The sequence below is a fragment of the Cebus imitator genome, unplaced genomic scaffold, assembly GCF_001604975.1.
Source record: "Cebus imitator isolate Cc_AM_T3 unplaced genomic scaffold, Cebus_imitator-1.0 Scaffold395, whole genome shotgun sequence".
Taxonomy (NCBI): domain Eukaryota; kingdom Metazoa; phylum Chordata; class Mammalia; order Primates; family Cebidae; genus Cebus; species Cebus imitator.
The window spans coordinates 524,702-545,969 of NW_016107710.1; the positions used below are offsets into that span (position 1 = coordinate 524,702).

Genomic DNA, 21,268 nt, shown 5'->3' on the forward strand with positions numbered 1-21,268 from the left:
TATATTATCATTTATACATGATACAATTCAGAAGAAAGCCCAGAACTGGACATTGAGTAACTTTAAATTTATTTTTGTCTCCTAGTTTAATGAAAAATTTTATTATGTAATATAATATTTATACAAATGTACTTCTGTATTCAATTTAAAACAATAAAATACATACTAGCATATTCACCATCAATTTAAGAAACATAATGTTACCATGTTTCTAAAATCTTCAGTCTTGACTCCTGACTGTGGCACCATCTCTCTTTTCCTCTCTTTCCCCCAGGAAAGCCCATATATCCACTTTGTGGTAATCACATTGTTTTATCATTAGAACTTACTTTGTGTTCCTAAATCACATTTTGTTTAATTATACATATGGAATTTATATTTTTTTCCTCTAATATTACTACAACAGCACAATACTATTGTAGAAGAATATTGAAGAGGTGACAGCATGCATTTTTTCTATCTAATCATAACAAAAATGTTCTTAATATTTCATCAGTATAACATTTACTGTTGGTTTTACAGATAACTTTCAGAAGATTCACAGTTATCTTTCATTACTAAATTGAAAAATATTTATTTTATATTTAAAAATTATGAATGCATATTGGATTTTATGGAATTATTTGACATTTATTAAGATAACTATATGGCTCTTTCAAATGGGAATTATTAAACTTGAGAGTTTCTACACTGCAAAAGAAACAATCATTAGAGTGAACTGGCAACCAACAGAATGGGAAAAAATTTTTTTCAACCAGCCCATCTGACAAAGAGCTAATATCCAGAATTGACAAAGAACTAAAGCAGATTTACAAGAAAAACAAACAAACAAAGCCATTGAAAAGTGGGCAAAGGATATGAACAGACACTTTTCAAAAGAAGACATTTATGAGGGCAACAAACATATTAAAAAATATTCATCATCAGTAGTCATCAGAGAAATCAAAATTAAAACCACATTGAGATACCAGATGCTGGAGAGGTTGTGGAGCAAAAGGAACACTTATACACTTTTGGGAGTATAAATTAGTTCAACGGTTGTGGAAGACAGTGTGGTGATTCCTCAAGAACCTAGAAATAGAAATTCCATTTGACCCAGAAATCACATTACTGGGTATATACCCAAAGGATTATAAATCATTCTATTATAAAGATATATGCACATGTATATAGGTATGTTAATTGTGCCACTGTTTATAATAGCAAAGACTTGGAAAAAACTCAAATGTCCATTAGTGATAGACTGGACAAAGAAAATGTGGCACATATACACCATGGACTACTACACAGCCATAAAAAAGGATGAGTTCATGTCCTTTGTAAGGACATGGATGAATCTGGAAACCATCATTCTCAGCAAACTGACACAAGAACATAAAACCAAACACTGCATGTTTTCACTCATAGGTAAGTGTTGAACAATGAGACTATGTGGACACAGGGAGGGGAGCGTTACATACTGGGATTGGTGTTGGGGAGGGGATAAGGGAGGGACAGTGAGGGGTGGGGAGGCCTGGAGGGATAAATGGGGAGAAATGCCAGTTACAGGTTACGAGGGAATGGAGGAAGCAAACCACCTTCCCAAGTATGTACCTATGCAACAATCCTGCATGATCAGCACATGTACCTCAGAACCTAAAGTGCAATAAAAGAGAAAGTAAACTAGCAAGAACAGAACCAGAAAAAAAAAATTCTGCCTTAACCTAATGACTGAGATTAACATAACCTGTGTTAAATCATTTTGATATAATGTGCACCCTGATAAGATGTGATAAAAAATGGCACTTTCTGTGATATTTGTCCCCCAATTCCATAAATGCAGTCTATTAAAAAAATTATCAAACTCAAATTTAGAAGACTTCTTCAAAATACCCGACTAGTGATTCTGAAAATTGTCAAGGTCTTTGAAAACAAGTAAGGAATGAGAAAATGTCAAAGGTACAGTAAATTATGTAGACAAGGTATGGTGTCCTGAACTGGATAATGGAATAGAAAAAAAAAATTATTGAAAAACTGGTTAAATTCGAATAAAATCTGAACTTGTGTTAATAGCAATTATGCAATGTTTATTTCTTAGTTGTGATAAGTTTATCACAGTAACATAGAATGTTAAGGGAGATGTAGAGGAGTATTTGGGAGCTCTATGGATTATCTTTACAACTTTCCTGAAAACCAAAATTATGGCAAAATATAAAGCTTTTAAAAATGATAATATTCAGTTATAGTTGCAGGAAGAAATGTTCCATGACAAAGCTTTGTTACTATTATAGTTGAAATAAAAGTAGAATTTATCAGTTATCAAGGGATTGATACAATATTTCAACATACAATAAGCAGAATACAAATAAGGATTGCTAGATATAAGATGTTAAGAGAAACCCTTAGAGAAAAAAGGTTTGTTTACCCCCCCCCCACAGTTTGAAAATTGATAAGATGGTCTTGCAGATGAAGCCTTCAGAGGGCAATCTCTCTTGCAAAACTGACTGTAGGAACTGGGGTGAAGTGTGTTAGCGGAAGTGGCTTTCTACATTTGTTTTGGTTCAACAAGCAGGAAGGTGGAGCCACTCAATCAATCTCATAGGCCAAGTTTATTGAAAGCAGACTCTGTGTTACTGAGAAAAAAGGAATGTTTTAGGTTGTGAAGACTGGAAGGTTAATATGACCTTTGCTCATACTCCAGGAGTCTTCCTCATTTTGCTAGTCTGACAAATTGAAGCTTGATCACTAATGAGCAATATGAAAGGAACATGAACTGTGCTGATACATAAAGGCATTATGAAAAAAGGGGGCAAAGTGTACTTACAAACTATTTCTATTGTGTATCAGAGGAGATGAAACAGTATTAGTGTGTGCATGTGTGTATTTGTATTCATATACACACATTTAAGGTATGTAAGCTACACACACTAATTTCTGTGCATATAAAATTTATATATACATATGAATATGTGTACAATGTACTCTTAATTAGGTATACAATACATATTATATGTATGTGTATGTTTATGGCAGTATAAAATTTTGGAAGAGCACAGCAAACCAGAAATGAAAAAATTCAAAGACAAAATAAAACTACTTGGAAAAGTAAAAGCTATCAGAATATAAGAAAAAAAATTGATGTGCAGAAATCACAAGCATTTCTATACAACAATAACAGACTAACAGAGAGCCTAATCATGAGCAAATTCCCATTCACAATTTCTACAAAGAGAATAAAATACCTAGGAATAAAACCAAGAAAGGATGTAAAGGACCTCTTCAAGTAGAACCACAAACCACTGCTCAAGGAAGTAAGAGAGGACACAAACAGGTGGAGAAACATTCCATGCTCGTGGTTAGGAAGAATCAATATTGTGAAAATGTCCATACTGCCCAAAGTAATTTATAGATTCAATGCTATCCCCATCAAGCTACCAATGACCTTCTTCACAGAACTGGAAGAAAACACTGCAAACTTCATGTGGAACCAAAAGAGGGCCTGCGTAGCCAAGACAATCCTAAGCAAAAAGAACAAAGCGGGAGGCATCACACTACCTGATTACAAACAATACTACAAGGCTACAGTAATCAAAACAGCATGGTACTTGTACCAAAACAGAGATATAGGCCAATGGAACAGAATAGAGGCCCTGGAGGCAACGTCACACATCTACAACCATCTGATCTTTGACAAACCTGACAAAAATAAGCAATGGGGAAAGGATTACCTGTTTAATAAATGGTGTTGGGAAAACTGGCTAGCCATGTGCAGAAAGCAGAAACTGGACCCTTTCCTGACACCTTAGACTAAAATTAACTCCAGATGGATTAAAGACTTAAACATAAGACCTAACACCATAAAACTCTAGAAGAAAACCTAGGCAAAACCATTCAGGACACAGGCATAGGCAAGGACTTCATGACTAAAACACCAAAAGCATTGGCAACAAAAGCCAAAATAGACAAATGGGACTTAATTAAACTCCAGACTTTCTGTACAACAAAAGAAACAATCATTAGGGTGAACTGGCAACCAACAGAATGGGAAAAAAATTTTGCAATCTACCTATCTGACAAAGGGTTAATATTCAGACTCTACAAAGAACTAAAACAGATTTACAAGAAGAAAACAAAGAAACCCATCCAAAAGTGGGCAAAGTGGGCAAACCCATCCAAAAGTGCTTATTAGAGAAATGCAAATCAAAACCACATTGAAACACCACCTCAGGCCATTTAGAATGGTGATCATTATAAAATCTGGAGACAACAGATGCTGGAGAGGATATGGAGAAATAGGAACACTTTTACATTGTTGGTAGGAGCGTAAACTAGTTCAACCATTGTGGAAGACAGTGTGGCGATTCCTCAAGAATCTAGAAATAGAAATTCCATTTGACCCAGAAATCCCATTACTGGATATATATCCAAAGTATTATAAATCATTCTGTTATAAAGACACATGCACACGTATGTTCACTGAGGCACTGTTTACAACAGCAAAGACCTGGAACCAACCCAAATGCCCATCGACGATAGACTGGACAAGGAAAATGTGGCACATATACACCATGGAATACTATGCAGCAATAAAAAATGATGAGTTCATGTCCTTTGTAGGGACATGGATGAATCTGGAAACCATAATTCTCAGCAAACTGACACAAGAACAGAAAATCAAACACCGCATGTTCTCACTCATAGGTAGGTGTTGAACAATAATAACACATGGACACGAGGAGGGGAGCATCACACACTGGGGTCTGTAGGCGGGCTCCAAGGGAGGGTCAGTGGGGGTGGGGAGATCGGGGAGGGATAACATGGGAAGGAATACCAGATGTAGGTGATGGGGGCATGGAGGCAACAAACCACATTGCCATGTGTGTATCTATGCAACAATCCTGCATGATCTGCACGTGTACCTCAGAACCTAAAGTACGACAAAAAGAAAAAAAAAAAAAGAACTTGACACTAAAATCAAAGATGAGGTTTACAGTTCATTTTGGATTCTCTTTAAATAAAATTCTCCTTGATATCTTCCTCCTCAAATAATAAATATATATATATATATATATATATATATACATGTGTCAAAGGGGATATTACAAGATGTATATATATATGTCTGTGTGTTTCTCTCTCTATATGTGTATATATACATATGTATATATGTGTGTGTATATATATACATATGTATATATGTGTGTGTATATATATACACATATATGTACACAAAACAATATGTATATATGTGTGTGTATATACACAAACACACACATATGTATGTATATATATATATATACACACACACACACACACACACACATATATATACACACACATATATAAATTAGAAGAGAGGAGGAAAAAAAAGACTACTGAGGCCAAACATATAATTATACATGAGATTTTTCTGCAAAACCTCTCTTACGCTTTCATTATTCCACTTGAATTGTATGTCTACATTACAATGAAGGTCAATGAGCATTGTCTGAGTTGAGACAAATCTCAATGGGTCTTGTGTTTCTGCATGTCTTCTAAACAGGGTCATTGGTGACATTTATGCCATTACATATGTTTAAATATGTTCACATACCAAACAGCCTTAGAGGATAGAGATGGTATTTTCCTTCAGGACAGAGGAAAGGTGTTTTTTGTTTGTATTTTGTTTTGTTTGGTTCTCCTCCAGAATAAAAAAGAAAATGTCTTTCTTTAAGATAAGGGCTGGCCATGTTTGTTAGCAGCTGCTTTTGAAAGATTACGGGTTTCTTATTAGTAATATCAGCCTATTTTGTCTGCAGCATCTACCTGGGCTGCTCTGTGTTGTTTAGTGGGACTTGTGGATAACAGGGGTCAACCAGGAGCCAATGTGAAACTCATGTTTGTGCTGTGCTTTAATGTAAAAAATGCCATTGTCTCCAACCCAGGAATCGTATGTTCTCTGCCAACACGTATGAAACTGTGAAACCTATCTTGTTAGCTTGGAAGCAGGATAGAGTCTTAGTTGCTTTTCAGTGCTTGAAGCCCTGGCTCTATTCGTCTATGAATGATTAAATTTATGTGAGAACTGGGGCAGATTTCGACAGCTGAGAAGTTGAACCTGTTGTCTACAATTTCCCAATGTGTCTCTTATATATTTCTCATTCATTCGGATCTCCTTCATCTCCCAATCAACCTGAAATTCCTTCTACTATTCTGTGACAATTTTCCATAGCAAAGGTCAGATAATCTACTTGCATTTTAAAAATAAAAAAATACTACTGTTGTAATGAACATCTCATTAATATCACATGGGGATGTTGAATGAGTATGTGTCTTTGTGTATGACTTTATGCATTAACTTTGTGGAGAAATAAAGCATTTATAAAGAGTTTTTTAACAGCCATAATGTTTACTTTGCCTAATCCTTCTTTTTGATTTGTCCATTGTGTAAATAATGTGATTTGAAAGGAGACTATGAGTTTGTTTTTTTCCTGGCAGGAGCTTACAGAATAGTCTGGTTTGATGTAAAAGTGGTTATCATCACTATTCACAGTCTGGGAGGTTTTTTTTGTTGTTGTTGTTTTTTTCCTCTCTCTCTACTGTTATGGCTCTCTTCAGATAGTTTCAGTCTCAAAAGTTGGCTCGGGAGACCGAGGCAGGCAGATCCCAAGGTCAAGAGATCAAGACCAGTAAAATTAAAAACTTGATATAAAACCTATTTATCAGTTTACTGAATTATAGTGAGCAGTGTGAAATCCATTAGGATAATCAGCAAATTTCTTAATTACAGAAAACAAATGAAAGACACATTTTAAGCAGAAGTTTGCCTGGGGAAGATGACATCAAGTTAAAGAAAATAAATTATATTAATATAACATTTACTGACATTTGTCTGTCATTGGTGCTAATTGCCTCTGTCTCTGATTTGGTAATATACGCCAGCTAAAAAGGCCTCATATTAAAATACAAGAACAAGGCTGCACATTCCCTGGATCTTGATAATTGGGAAATACTGTTTTTCCAAGATCTATGTCATGCACTTTTATTCCTTTTTTAGATATCCTACATCAATTGTTAGGAGACTCACCTTTCTGTCAGATTGTTTTTAAGATATGGGTATGTTTCTAGCTGCTGCTTTATCAGTTTTCCTTTGTATATTTTTTAGAATGTGATTCCTTAAAACTTCTACAATAGCTGTGGATAACCCTTCCTCCACTAGCATTCCAGACAATATTCTTAGCAGTTATATAAAGTATATAAGCTACTCATGCTTTGAAGACTGTTTAATCATCTGAGTTTCAATAATTTTCTCCATTTTGAAATAAAACTGTATAATAGGAACTTGTGAATATGAACTATCTGTGACAGAACATTCCTTAGACATTCCTGCCTCAAATTTTGACAACCTTGTGATGCTTTCAATTCTTCATTAAGGCTGAAGAGTGACGAGAACTTATTTGCCTCTTCCAGGATTGAGGAGGAGTAACCCTATTGGTTTTATTTCTAGCTCTTCACTTCAAACAAAGAAAGCAAAACAAGATCTTTCAACAATCCTAGATACTTTGAGAGAATGGTTTTATAAGTAATTGAGTTATATATCCTGGGAGAAAATTCTTCTTCCTTTCCTTTTGTTTGACATTGCTTCAAAATTTTTACTTTTGTTTACTTCTAAGTAAATTACATGAATGAACAGATTTCTAAAAATCAGGAGTTAACTGTACCAGAAAATATATAACATAGGTAAGTATTATTTGCTGATTTATGGCCTATTATATTTGGAAAGGTCTATAGTGAAAATTTACTCTCAACTTCTACGTGTTTTGTAACTGATTATTGAGTAGTTTCAAGTGAAGGAAAGCAGAATATACCATCATAAAATATACCACTTTGAAATACGTTTACTTTGAGCTAAAGGCAACTGAGATGTAGATACAAAAAAAAAATTCTGCCTTTTCTCATTTGCTTAAAAGCAGGACAAAAATTTATAAAGGTGCCCCCTATTCTCTATGTAGAACGAAAGAAGTTAATCACCAACCACTAGTCATGTGAGACAACTCTAAACCCTATCAGCCCAGATATAGCACTACCAGAACCTGCGTGACAAGCTCTTTCTGTTTCCTCTATGTGTTTTCCTTTCTAATGTTTGCTACCCTAAAAACTCAGTCCTGTTTTTTTTTTTAACAGTAATGGCAGCCAACGACACAGGTGCCTTATGTAACCATGGGTTCTGGCTCCTTGGCAGCAATGGCTGTATTTGAAGATAAGTTTAAACCAGACATGGAGGAGGAAGAAGCTGGTGAGTGAAGCCATTGCCGCCAGCATCTTCAATGAACTGGGCTCTGGAAGCAGCATTGAACTCTGTGTTATTAGCAAGAGCAAGCTGGATTTTCTCCACCCATACACAGTGCACAACAAGAAGGGGACCAGGTTTGGGTGGTACAGGTGTGAGAAAGGGACCACTGCAATCCTCACTGAAAAAGTCACTACTCTGGAAATTGAGATGCTGGAAGAAACAGTCCAAATGATAGACATCTTCACTTCTCTGAAGATTTACAAGGTTGTTGTTAAGATGCTATATAAACTCTAGTTATCATCACCCTTTGAGTTACTCATCACTAAGTGTTACCATGTGTAAGTGCAACATGCACACTAATAAACTTCATGATGGATTTTCCTTGTTAATCTGAGTTTTGTTGGTCTATATTACAGAACCTCAAACTTGAAACTAAAATAGGTAGAGAAAAAACATTTGTTTTCCTTCCCTACAGAAGCAACTGTGGATTTCTGATACAATGTCTTATTCTTACCTTTACAATAGTCAAGAAAAAGAGGGGCTTTTGAAAGCTGCTAGGATAATATAAGTAGAATTTTTATAATAGTACAATGATACTTTAAATGCTTATATTCATAGGCCAGAAAAATTGCTGAGAGCATTTTGCCAGTGACCAATGAAATAATTTTATAGCTATTTCCATTTTCAATTTCCTTTCTTTTTAAATAGAACATTCATTTTAATTAGTACATAAATTTTTCTTTTAAGAATTTATGCATATGATAAATTTACATAAATGTCCATGGTTAATTTCAAGATTTTAAAGCCATAAAAACCAGCTCCTATATAAGTCTCTAAAGAAACTAAACCAAATATTAAGAACAATGCAAAAAAGTACATAAAATCAGGAATAGGGATAGAGAAAGAAAATAACATTTTCATTAGCTGTAGATGCACATGTTTTTCTGTTAGATGATTCCCAGTGACTTCAATAAATGTGGGGTCTCATTCTTTGTGATTCAGTTCATCTGTCTCTTTTTCCCTCAAGTCCCATTGCACTTTGTTATATGTCCCTCTGTTAGAGTAGGTAGCTAGGCAGACATGAGCAAGGCAGGAAATGACCCCTCCAGGAGTGTCAGGGTGACCACCAGGTGATGGTCAGTCAGTTGCTAAATTGTCCATCTAAAATAATAATTAGTCGCAACCAGAGCCAGGGAAAGGCAGGCTCTCAATAGATAGAAAACACCTGAAGCTGGTAATGAGCAACTTCCTGATAAGTTTGCAGGAGCTGAGTGAGTGGGCTCAAGCATGTGCACTAAGAGGCAAAATGGCAGAGCTTAACTGGTATATGACCTTCCTCTAGGAACACTTGACTGGTAAGGGGAAAACGCCTCAAACGAACACGTGCAGAACTCCAGTAAATGCACTGTGCATGCGGTCCCTCCCAAAATCTGGCAGGCCACTGTGCCTGTGGGCAGCCCACTCCAATGGAAGAAGCAGCGGAAGAAATGCAAAACTCAGAATGATGCCAATGTATAGAAGCCCAAGTCAGGAGTCAGACAAGGCACTTTGATCTCTAAAATTGCTCACTTGGCCTTCTTTCAAGTGTACTTTATTTCCTTTAGTTCTTGCTCTACAACTTTTAAATAAACTCTCACTCCTGCTCAAAAACTTTCCTCTGCCCTATGCTCTTTGGATGAGTTATTTCTTTTGAGGAGACTAGGACTGAGTTGCTGCCTACCTGTATGGATTCGCCGCTGCTAACACCTCCCCTATGCTGACTCATGCGTGTATCTGTATCTTTTCACTTAACGTCCATTCATTAGTGAACCATCTATTATATGCTTGGCCTTCCTGGATGACATTTATTGTGGGGTTATCTTACTCATTTTTAAACCCTAAGATCTAACATAATTTATCTATAGCTGTTAACTAAATCTATGGTTAATAAACATATTAAAAATAGATTATGCCGGAAAAAAATTAGGTAAAATTGAAAGTCATTCTTAATTTTGGCCTTAACAGTATAAAGTGGTAGATGTTGAGTAAGAGTGAACTTTTCTGAGTTTTCATTTGTTTACTTGTAGATGATAAGTATTAAACTCACCATAGCACTCACACACTATTCATTGCATACTCTGTCCATCTTTATCTTTGATTATGATTATCATTCCATCTTTATCTTTAACTCAAGCCTCCTCAGAAATTGACTGAAAAGAATAAGTGAACACATTCTCATCATTAAAATAAGAGGAGAAATCTGTTCTGTCCTGGACAACTTGGGGATGTCTTTTTAAGTAAATAACATTAGACCTCTGAAGTTATCAACTAAGTTGGCATTTTTTTTTAAAATTAGAGGTAATATATTATCTATATTTTAAGCCAATTTGAATCATTTTTGTCATATTCCAAAGTCTATAAAAATATACTTCTCACCTTTTATCAAAAAATTTAACATGGCTTAAAAAACTTGACAATGCTTAACCAGGCCACACATCCAGGAAGTATTCAAAATTTTACATAGAGAAAGCAAGATCATTATTATTATATTCTTTCATAAACTCTTAAAATTTCCCTGGGCTACACATTCAGAAGGTTGAAAAACTAAGATTTGTACACTAAGGACTGTGTTAGAGCCTGAGGAAGCAGTGGGAACACTGAATGCCTCTTCATTTGATGGCAAACTAACGGGTGTTTGTTGCAGCTGGTATACATTCTAATGAATATCATATTGCCTCACAATTCAAGTGGCTGAAATGTTAGTTTGCAAGCTATCATCTAAAATTATAGAAGACCTTCACAGGCGTCTAACACAGATCAGAATGGTGCTGCCTTATAAATTAATGACAGTAGATCTTTATTCTGTCCTTGTATTGCTTTTTCTTTTCTTTTCTTTTTTTTTTTTTTTTTTTTTGAGACAGAGTTTCACTCTTGTTGCCCAGGCTGGATTGCAATGGCACCATCTCAGCTCACACAACCTTTGCCTCCCAGATTCAAGTGATTCTCCTGCCTCAGCCTCCCAAGTAGCTGGGATTAAAAGCATGCACCACCACACACAGCTAATTTTGTATTTGTAGTAGAGACGGAGTTTCTCCATGTCGGTCAAGCTGGTCTCGAACTCCCAACCTCAGGTGATCCACTTGCCTTGGCCTCACAATGTTGAGATTACAGGTATGAGTTACCATGCCTGGCCTGCTTTTTAAAATAATTTCCTAGTAGTGGTATTGCTAGATTCTCTCCTAGGAATCTCTGAGGTACATAAAAGTACTACTAGAAAATTATAATGCTACCTACCTAATTGCCTCCACTAGATCTAAACCACCAGGAGTGGCTTAGGCAGGCAGCATTATATTTTATATGTACCCATCAAATGTGAACACATGAGGAGAACAACAAGCAGTGAAGAGGGGGCTAGGACTGGGTCTTATAGTGAACAATCAAGGCTTAGAGCCATCATACAACCTCAAGGATAGAAAGCAATAGGAAAGAAATTGAGTTCTCTTTGGTTACCATGGAAATAGGCAAATACTGGCAATTTATTTTAACGATCCCTAGTTCTGTAAATAGGCTGGCCTGGCTTAAATCACCTAGCTAGAGGATGAATACCAGTAGGTTTTAGTGACATTTTGAAGACTGTGAGTGGGCCTTTGATTTTATTTATTTCCCTTACCAACATCTTTTCACCTTAAAATTTTCTTTTATCAGTAGACTTGCTCCTAAGAGAATCTTTGGTGTTCCACATCTTATTTTCCTCCTTGCAAAAATTTAATGCAACTTATTTCCTTTTTCAATAGTCATGATTTATAAAAATATGCCAGATAAATAAAAATCATCATAGACGGCTAAAAGTTGATAGAAGAAATGTGATGTTTAAATTTCACCTAGGGCCATGGGCGGTGGCTCATGCTTGTAATCTCAGCATTTTGGGAGGCTGAGGTGGGCAGATCACTTGAGTCCAGGCATTTGAGACCAGCCTGGCCAAAATGACAAAACCCCGACTCTACTAAAAATACAAAAAAAATCAGCCAGGTGTGGTGGCTAACATTTGTAATCCCAACTATTCAGCAAGCTGAGGTGGAAGAATCACTTGAACCTGGGAGTTGGAGGTTGCAGTAGTTGAGATCACACCACTGCCCTCCAGCCTGGGTGACAGAGTGAGATCCTGCATCAAAAATTAATTAATTAATTAATTAATAAAATAAATTTCACCTAGAAAAACCTCTAAAATATTAATAATAAAGATAGGAAGAGAGCATTGAGTGATGATGTAATTTATACAAAATGGCAAGATAGATATAATATTGAAGCTTTATGATAGAGAAAATAAGAATCATAATACTCTTCAGTATACTAGCACAATATAATATTCATGTTATCAGATACTACACAGACAGGCAATGCGTGTCTGTGGGATGTTTTGGGCAAATGCAATTCAAAGAACATTATGGAAGAAATAAAGCATGTCTTCTCTATATAAGTAAGTATATTAGAACAATATACTTAAATTTGGCAAAAAAAGTAGCATAGAAAAGTAGCACAATTAAATATTTTATCTGAAATAAATTATATAAACTATAAATTAAAATTTTGACAAAAAAAAAAAAACCTGGATAGGCTTTATAAGCTGAGGGCATGCACAGCCTTTCAATAACAAAAGCAAACATGTTTCTCAACATTTTCCAACTTAAGGAAAAAATAATTTTGGCTTTTGCTAATAGTATTTTCACAATACTAAGTGATCAATTTTTCCTAAAATATAAGTTTTTCTCTTATTTCATATCATAATTTAAAAAAATTCATGGCTGGGGTGGTGGCTCACACTTGTAATCCCAGCACTTTGTGAGGCCGAGGTAGGTGGATCACTTGAGGTCAGGAGTTCACGACCAGCCTGTCCGACATAGTGAAAACCCATCTCTACTAAAAATACAAAAATTACCCTGGTGTGGTGGTGGGTGCCTGTAATCCCAGCTACTTGGGAGGCTGAGGCAGGAGAATTGCTTGAACCTGGGAGGTGGAGGTTGCAGTGACCCAAGATTGTGCCATTGCACTCCAGCCTGGGCAATAAAAGTGAAATTCTATCATATATATATATATATATATATATATATATATATGCATATACATATGTATACGTATATATGCGCATATATACACATATATATATATGTGTGTGTGTGTGTGTGTGTGTATAAAATGTATGTATTGATGAGATTGGGATTTTCCTCCTGCTTTTCAAGGCATTAACCATCTCTCTCATTGTTTGAGTCACCCAACCCTATTCCTCCCTAAATATGATTTGTAGCTATAAATTGCAAACAATTCCTTTTGGGGCTGGCATCTCTTAGAACATTTAACACAGCCCAGTCTTCAATGTTTTCATTATTGTGTTACATTTTCTGTCCCTTGAAATGCTCTGCTTCTTTTACTGCCCCTTCTCCAATCACCTCATCAAGTAAGGCTGAACTCAATGACAACCTTCATTGAGGTAAACGCTGCAGCATTTACACAGGAATCTTTGTTCTCAGAATTCTACTGTTTTCTTTTGACATCACATATTTGAGCATATTAATTTTATTAAGTTGTGTACTTAATTATGAGTATCCAAGGCTATCATGGGTCATGGGTCTAAAGGCTGGAGCTCTGGGGCCATAATAGATAAGGTGTGGACACAAATAGCTCCCTAAGATCCATGAGCATGGAGCCATAGTTTATTTGTTTGACATAGTGGGATGTTTGGGCAAATGCAATTCAAAGAAGATTATGGAGGCAATAAAGCATGTCTACTCCATCTCATTCAAGCAGTAAACACTCATTGCTTGTCTGTGCAGTATCTGATCACATGAATCATTTCTCCTCCTCCAGGACTACTGGCAGGAAGCAGTTCAGTTTGTAGCCTAATGCAACTGCACTGAAATGTGGTCTTATTAGAGCTAATGTCAGTGAACCTGTCAAATTCAACATGAGTTCCTGTCATTGTTTCCAGAGCAATGAGGTATTACTTTGATTAATCTTCATAGTTGCCAAATGCTTGACATCACTCAGCTTTTTCCTGAGCTTTTTGAATAAGTTCATGGCTATCAATCAACACATATATGGGAAATTCTTTATTTGGAAAGTCTCATGGCATTAATATTACCTAATCTTTTGTGACTTAAGCTAAATGTATTGCTTAGCAGTGAATCATCAATAATATAGAGAAGGTATACTTGCACTTTAAGTTAAATTTCAGACTTTATTAAGCTACAGGCATTGAGTTCATGCTTTAAGTAACCAAACATAAATATGCACAGTGTTTTGGCCACTTAATTTCCAAGCTTGTGATTGTTGCCTGCCTATATTTATAAAATTGCAATTATCATAGTAAGATTTCAGTTACAAAGTAGTTTACTGAAACTCATGATTTTATATTGGCAATTCTACAAAAGCAACTGTTTAGAATTATCTTGATGATTTCTAACTCAAGGGCATGCATTTTTGGTGAAGAGGGAATTTTTTAGCTGTTTTTTGGAATAATTATGAGTATTAAATTCACAAATGAATGATTGACTAGGAAGTGAAAATACCTGATCGGTTCATCTTGCCCACTGTTTAGAAAAGCCAATGCACTGAGAAGAACAGGTTTTTGGCAGCAAAGACAGAGTTTAATAATCACAGGGCCAGCCAAGCTGAAGAATGGAAGTTAATTTTCAAATTCGTCTCCCCAAGAGCTCAGGGGCTAGGGATTTTGTGGTCAATTTGCCTAGCAGGGGCCTAGGAAATGAGAGCTGCTGATTGGAAGGGGATGAAATCATAGGAATGTGGAAAACAATCTTCGTTGCTGAATCAGCCTCTGAATGGGGCCACAGACCCAGAGGAATCCTGAGTACTGAGTCCAGATGGAATCAGTGAGTGAGAGCACAAAAGTCTGAAAGGCATCACAAAATTCTAGTGTCAGCTTCCACAATGATGGTGGTGGAACCTAGGGTTCCAGGCTCCAAAAAAATAAAATGACCAACAATTGAAAAGATTGTTTAGAAAATTTATGATTGAAAGGTAGGATTGTTTTGAGACTAAGGCCAAAGAGAAATACACTTAAAGGAGTGAGATTATTTCTTATTAGGCACAAAGCACAGAATAGTCTCTGCACACTGCAATTCTAAGGAATGGAGTCCAGTTGGTAAATATATGCTAGGCTTCTTCAGTATTAACAACACTTCAAGCTGGGCTTAATGGTTTCCACCAAAAATCCAAGTACTCCGGGAGGCTCAGGCGGGAGTATCGCTTGAGGTCAGGAGTTAAAGACAAGCCTGGGAAACGTAGCAAGACCCTATCTTTACAAAAAATAAAAACATAGCTGGGCATAGAGTAACATGCCCATTGTCCCAGCTACTCAGCAAACTGAGGCAGGAGGACTGCTTGAGCCCAGAAATCAAGGTTACAGAGAGCTATGATCATACCATTGCTCCAGCCTGGGTGATAGGGCAACAAAGCCAGACCATGACTCAAAAAACAAAAACAGAAAAACTAAACTCCAAGCCCAGGCCTATCATACCTACATTCCTAGAGCTAGTGCTTGTAAATCTAAGACAGTGGTCAGCTACAGCTCCAAGAACGTCACTAATGGCACAGGTTTCAGTAACATGACGAAGCAGCATTGGCTACATCAAACTCAAAGGACAACAATTTTGAGAGCAGAAGGTAGGAGTGACTACTGCGCATAGAAAAATCTTTGGACAGCGGGCAACAGAACTCACAGTGAATTATCTGAATATGGAGGAAAAAGATTTAGAAGTAGGAGATAAACCCAGAAAGGATAAATGGAACAAAAAAATCAAGGTTTTTTTTTATGCTTAATGTTACCTCCTTTGTAGTTCTAACCATTATCTAAATATTTATTCACTCTACGTGATTACACAAATTAATCTGAAAAGGAAATATTACTCCCCTAAATTGTGAATTGTTCCTTGGTTCTCATTATTTCTCACAATATAACTATGTGATATGATACAAAATTCAATATTGAACACATTTAAAACATTAAAGCACAAATATAAAAAGAACTTTCTTATATTTAAAATGCAGCCGGACAGTGGCACATACCTGTAATCCCAACACTTTGGAAGGCCGAGGAAGATGGATGTCTTGATCCCAGAAGTTCAAGACCAACCTGGGCAACACTGTGAGACCTGCATCTGTTCAAAAAATTCAAAAATTAGCCAGGTGTGGTTGTGCACACCTTTAGTCCCAGCTACTAGAGATCCTGAGGTGGGAGGATTACTTGAGCCCAGGAGATCAAGGCTGTATGAGTCTTGATTGCACCACTGCACTCCAGCCAGAGGAAGAACATGTTTCAAAAAACAAACAAACAAAGAGAACTTCTTGCATAGCTGAACACAGGAAGGTTCCTGCCATGCCCAGGGAGGGCATAAGGGATGCACACCTCTGTCCCCATTTCTCACCATACACATCTCTTCATCTTTATGCTTTTGCAGCTGCCTGTGATGATACTGACCCACTGATCTTCCCTCTCTTCAACCCACAAAGAAAGTACAAGAACTGTCAGATCTTAGAATACATGGCCAGGACCAGGAGATATCAAGTGAAGTACTGGGATGGAATCCTTTCCCACAACCGTTGGGCCAAATAAGAAAAATAAGCATAACTTGGAAACAAGGAAACCAGAAAACTCCAGACTCCAGGGCTCTTTACCGAAACTGACAGAAGAAACTAAGGCAAAGGCAAGAAACTTGGGAGGTTGAAGCCACCCCTGGACAATGAAATGTCAGTGTCTCCTCCTTTACTCTGTATCCACAGCCCTTGCCAAGGGTAGATATAGAAACTCAGTAGAAATACACAAAGAATGATGGTTTCCACGTTCATCCATGTTCCTACAAAGGACACGAACGTTTTTTATGGCTACAATCTTGCATGTTCTTCACATGTACCTCAAAACCTAATATGCAATAAAATAATAATAATAAAAACAAAAGCAAAAAAAANAAAAAAAAAAAAAAAGAAATACACAAAGAGCTCAGCATACTCCAGATTTCCTCACTCAGGAGGTCATTCTATTCCTGGAGGATCACTGAGGCAGGTGTATGGGGATATCTTGAAACTGTATATGGCAGGCAGGAAGAGCAGTGGATTACAAATGAGAGTGCATCTTGATTATACACCAAGAAACCATGTGGGGATGGTTAGGGTTGGGAACTTGTTCTGGCATGAAGACAATATGTGAATGAGAACTGAGCCCTTGCTTCCCCTCCTCCAAATGGTGACAGGAAATTCAGACACAAACAAGTACTTAACATAGTTTATTCTGCAGGTAAAAAGAGCTGCAGAGAAAGTGTCCACTGCAGAAATTTTCCAGGAGACTTGAATAGAAGGATCAGCAAAACTGAGGGGGTAATGCTAGCCCACATATCCACAAATATAGATCTGTCCTGAATTTGTTCTCACAAGTCACTCAGTCATGAAGAAACCTGAGATGTGATCCATGCAACTGGCAGAGCCTCCCATCAAGACATGAACTGGGCTCCCTTTCACCTTGTGGGCAACTAAAGGATGGGAGGTGGGTTTATTGTTTTGCCTCAGGCTGCAACCAAGCACTGGATCAGAGCTCAACTCTCATTGCCAAGCTGACAGCCAACAGGCTTGAAATTTTCTCTCTTGATGTACTCTAGCCTGCCACCAAAACACCCAACCTCTGGCTCATCATTGTGCTGATGTGAATGCAAACCCAGCTCTCTGCCTGCTAAGCATATATGTGGCCAGGACAGCAAATTAAATGTTCAGGCACCAGGTCTTCCCAAGTTCCCAAACAGACTTTCCATAATTTCCCAAATAAACTGAGACTCAGCTCCTTCCAAACCCCATCCCCAGAGAATCAGAGATGGAAATCTAGAAGCCTAGTCTCTCCAGCTTAGTCTGTAGTGAAATTGGACTTGAACCCAAAGAGGCAACCCACTACCCACAAAGACACCATCCCGATGCTTAGCATTGACCACTGCCTCCCTATGACACACCTTACCTGAGTCCCATCAGTGGCCACACTGTTTCCCAACCTCCACCATCAAGACATGCTCCAGAACAGCCCGCAGAAGTGCCTTGATGAGATAGGACAAAGAGCAATGAAGCTCCGGGTTCAGACTGACTGTCTCATTCCTTCCTCCTTAGAAACTTGTAGCTTCTGATCAGAGCTCTCACCCCTTACGGTCCTTAGCATTTGTTTCAGCAAATGCCCCCTAAGAGGATTTTCTGGTCTTTTCCTCATTTGAGAAGAGTGTCCTGGAATGAGACCTCTATGCTAGGTAATATATGGTCTATTCTCAAGTGACTTGATTGGCTGATTAACTCATGACCTGAGAAAGAAAGAGACGCAAGGAATATCCTGTCTGGCGAGTCCCTGCTTCTCAGCTGTGGTGCCTGTGCAAATGGTGGCATCCCAAGGAATATCAGGTAGTGGACACACAGACACTGCCTAATGAAGTTATGTAAGTTTAATATAAATGGAAGTTATAATATCATATAAAAGTGTTACTTAATTTTATTAAAAAACTGAGTTAAATTTTGTAAGATTAAAATATTTTATTGGGAAGCTGTAAGAAGTATGTGCAATTAAAGTGTAAATGACTGAATTTGAGGTAATTCTGCAAAGGCCACCTATGGGTGGGAAGAGGGGTCTGCTACTTAATAAAACATCTACTTCCAAATCTGCTACTTACTTTAGAAGACATCTACACCCAAATCATTGCTGTTTTTAACCACTGACGTCTCATACAATTTTTTTTTTTTTTAACTCGGAAGAAGCATTTCTATGGAAACCATAATAGGGAGTTTGCTAATTTTGGATTAAAATTATTATAACATTGTTTTATCGATTCATATTATTATTAACCACATACTCCTACAGATGGCATATTGCACATGTGTTTTGATTAGTCCTTTCACCAGGGGTCAATTGTTCTTCATTTTACATACTTTAGATAGACGAGACCTTTTAGTTACCATGTGCTCCATGGATCTCTACCTTGTTAGACATACAAATTTTCAGAAAGAAAACTAGATCTATTTTGTCAAAATCTGGATTTTAAATATTTCCAGGTGTGCCACAAGCACATTAATGATTGTTAATTGAGGTAATTCTATTTTTAAAAGGGGAAAAGGTTATGTGAGTATTAATTTGTTAAAAAAAGTACAATTAACATTGTACGTTTCAATGCATATACATCTTATCTCATAAAACATAGCTAGAAAGAACAATAAAACAGGTGTGGGGAACAGGTTGAAGTATAGATGAAACAAAAATGGTACATGATTAATAGTTGCTGAGGCTGGGTGTCAGGTCTATTATATTATCTTGTTGATTTTATATATGTTTAAACTGTTCTGTTAAAAACACTTGTATAAAAAGACAAAGTTTATCTACAACATTAGTTCTTAAGATTGTGGTTACTGGCTGGGCATGGTGGCTCACGCCTGTAATCTCAGCACTTTGGGAGGCTGAGGCAGGCAGACAACGAAATCAGGAGATCGAGATCATTCTGGCTAAAGGGGTGAAACCCTGACTCGACCAAAAATACAAAAAAATTAGCCAGGCGTGATGGAACATGCATGTAGTCCCAGCTACTCTGGAGGTTGAGGCAGAAGAATTGCTTGAACCCGGGAGGCAGAGGTTGCAGTGAGCTGAGGTCACGCCACTGCACTACAGCCTGGGTGACAGAGCGAGTGTCCATCTCAAAATAAATACATAAATAAAATAAAAAATTAAAAAATGATTGTGTTTACCTTTGGGAAGGAAGAAGGGAGAAAGTGGTTGTCAGGGGCAGAGCAGAGCTCATTGTATTTTATGGTTACACAAATGTATTTCCCTTGTAATAATTCATTGAACTTTACATTAATGCTTTGTGCATGTGCCCCTGTATGCATATTATACATCAATAATGATTTAGATAAAAATAAATTAAATCAAAATGCCAAACCATGATTTATAAATGCCTGAAATTTTAGATGTCAAAATATTAAAATATGTGCATGCATATATATACCATTAAAATATGTATATGCATCATCAAGCATCTTTTATGAAGTTATGGATTTTTTGACATTAATATTCAGTCTGACATAGACTGTAGTAAAATGACTAAATTGATGAGATGACATACAACTGAAAATCCATGTACTGGTGGCTGATTCAGATAAGATTAAATGATGGCATGTTTGATATAGTGGTATTACTCAAGCCCTACTTGTAATGTGTCTTAAAAGATTTTTTCACTGATGGCAATGGGGAGATTCAAAAATACTTTCTGTCAGAATGGGAATACGCCTTTTGTTTTTCTACATTGTGCTGTTTTCTCTTCATAAACATCAGTGTCTATCTGTTCCCTGTCCACTCTTATGAAGTCGAGTGATTTATTCTAGCTGCAAATGAAAAGTAACTCCCTTGAATTGTTGAAGAATTTGAATCCTATGGTTCATGCAAGAAAATATTATTTGCAACCGATAGTAAGTAGTAAATAATGTGAGTGTTACCTGATAACATATACAGTCAATATAGTAACAAATTAATTAATATCAACATATGATAACACTTTTTCCCAAATTGTTTGTTGGAGACCCCATTTGTTATTAGCAAAATTTGAAGCACCCTATTTTCTTCTCTTACTGCTACATCTCCTCTCTCTGACACTTTCAATGGACTCAAAACCCTAAATATTTACCAACACTAAAGAGTCATTGCTGTGACTAAATGTCAGGGAAGGAAAATTTTGGTATATTGTGAATCTACTTGTCTCCTTTTAAACCATAATCTCCAGTTCTTTCCACTTTGATCATTGCACAATATGACATTGTTAGAAATTAAGATCACATAGCTTCACTGAACTTGTCAAGTGCTATAAACAGTGTCATTTTCTGTTTTGTGCTGCTATAACACAATACCTAAGACTGGATCATTTATAAAGAACAAAGATTTATCTCCTATAGTTCTTGAGACTTGGAAGTACAAAGTCAAGGGGCCTTCATCTGGTGAGGGACTTCTTGCTGTGCTATCCCATG

General features: G+C 36.8%; 1 pseudogene; it reads left to right on the top strand.

Annotated features, from left to right (window-relative positions):
- LOC108289203 overlaps positions 1-8,923 on the top strand; it is a 108,354-nt pseudogene extending 99,431 nt beyond the window's left edge.
- Positions 8,924-21,268: the final 12,345 nt, after the last annotated feature.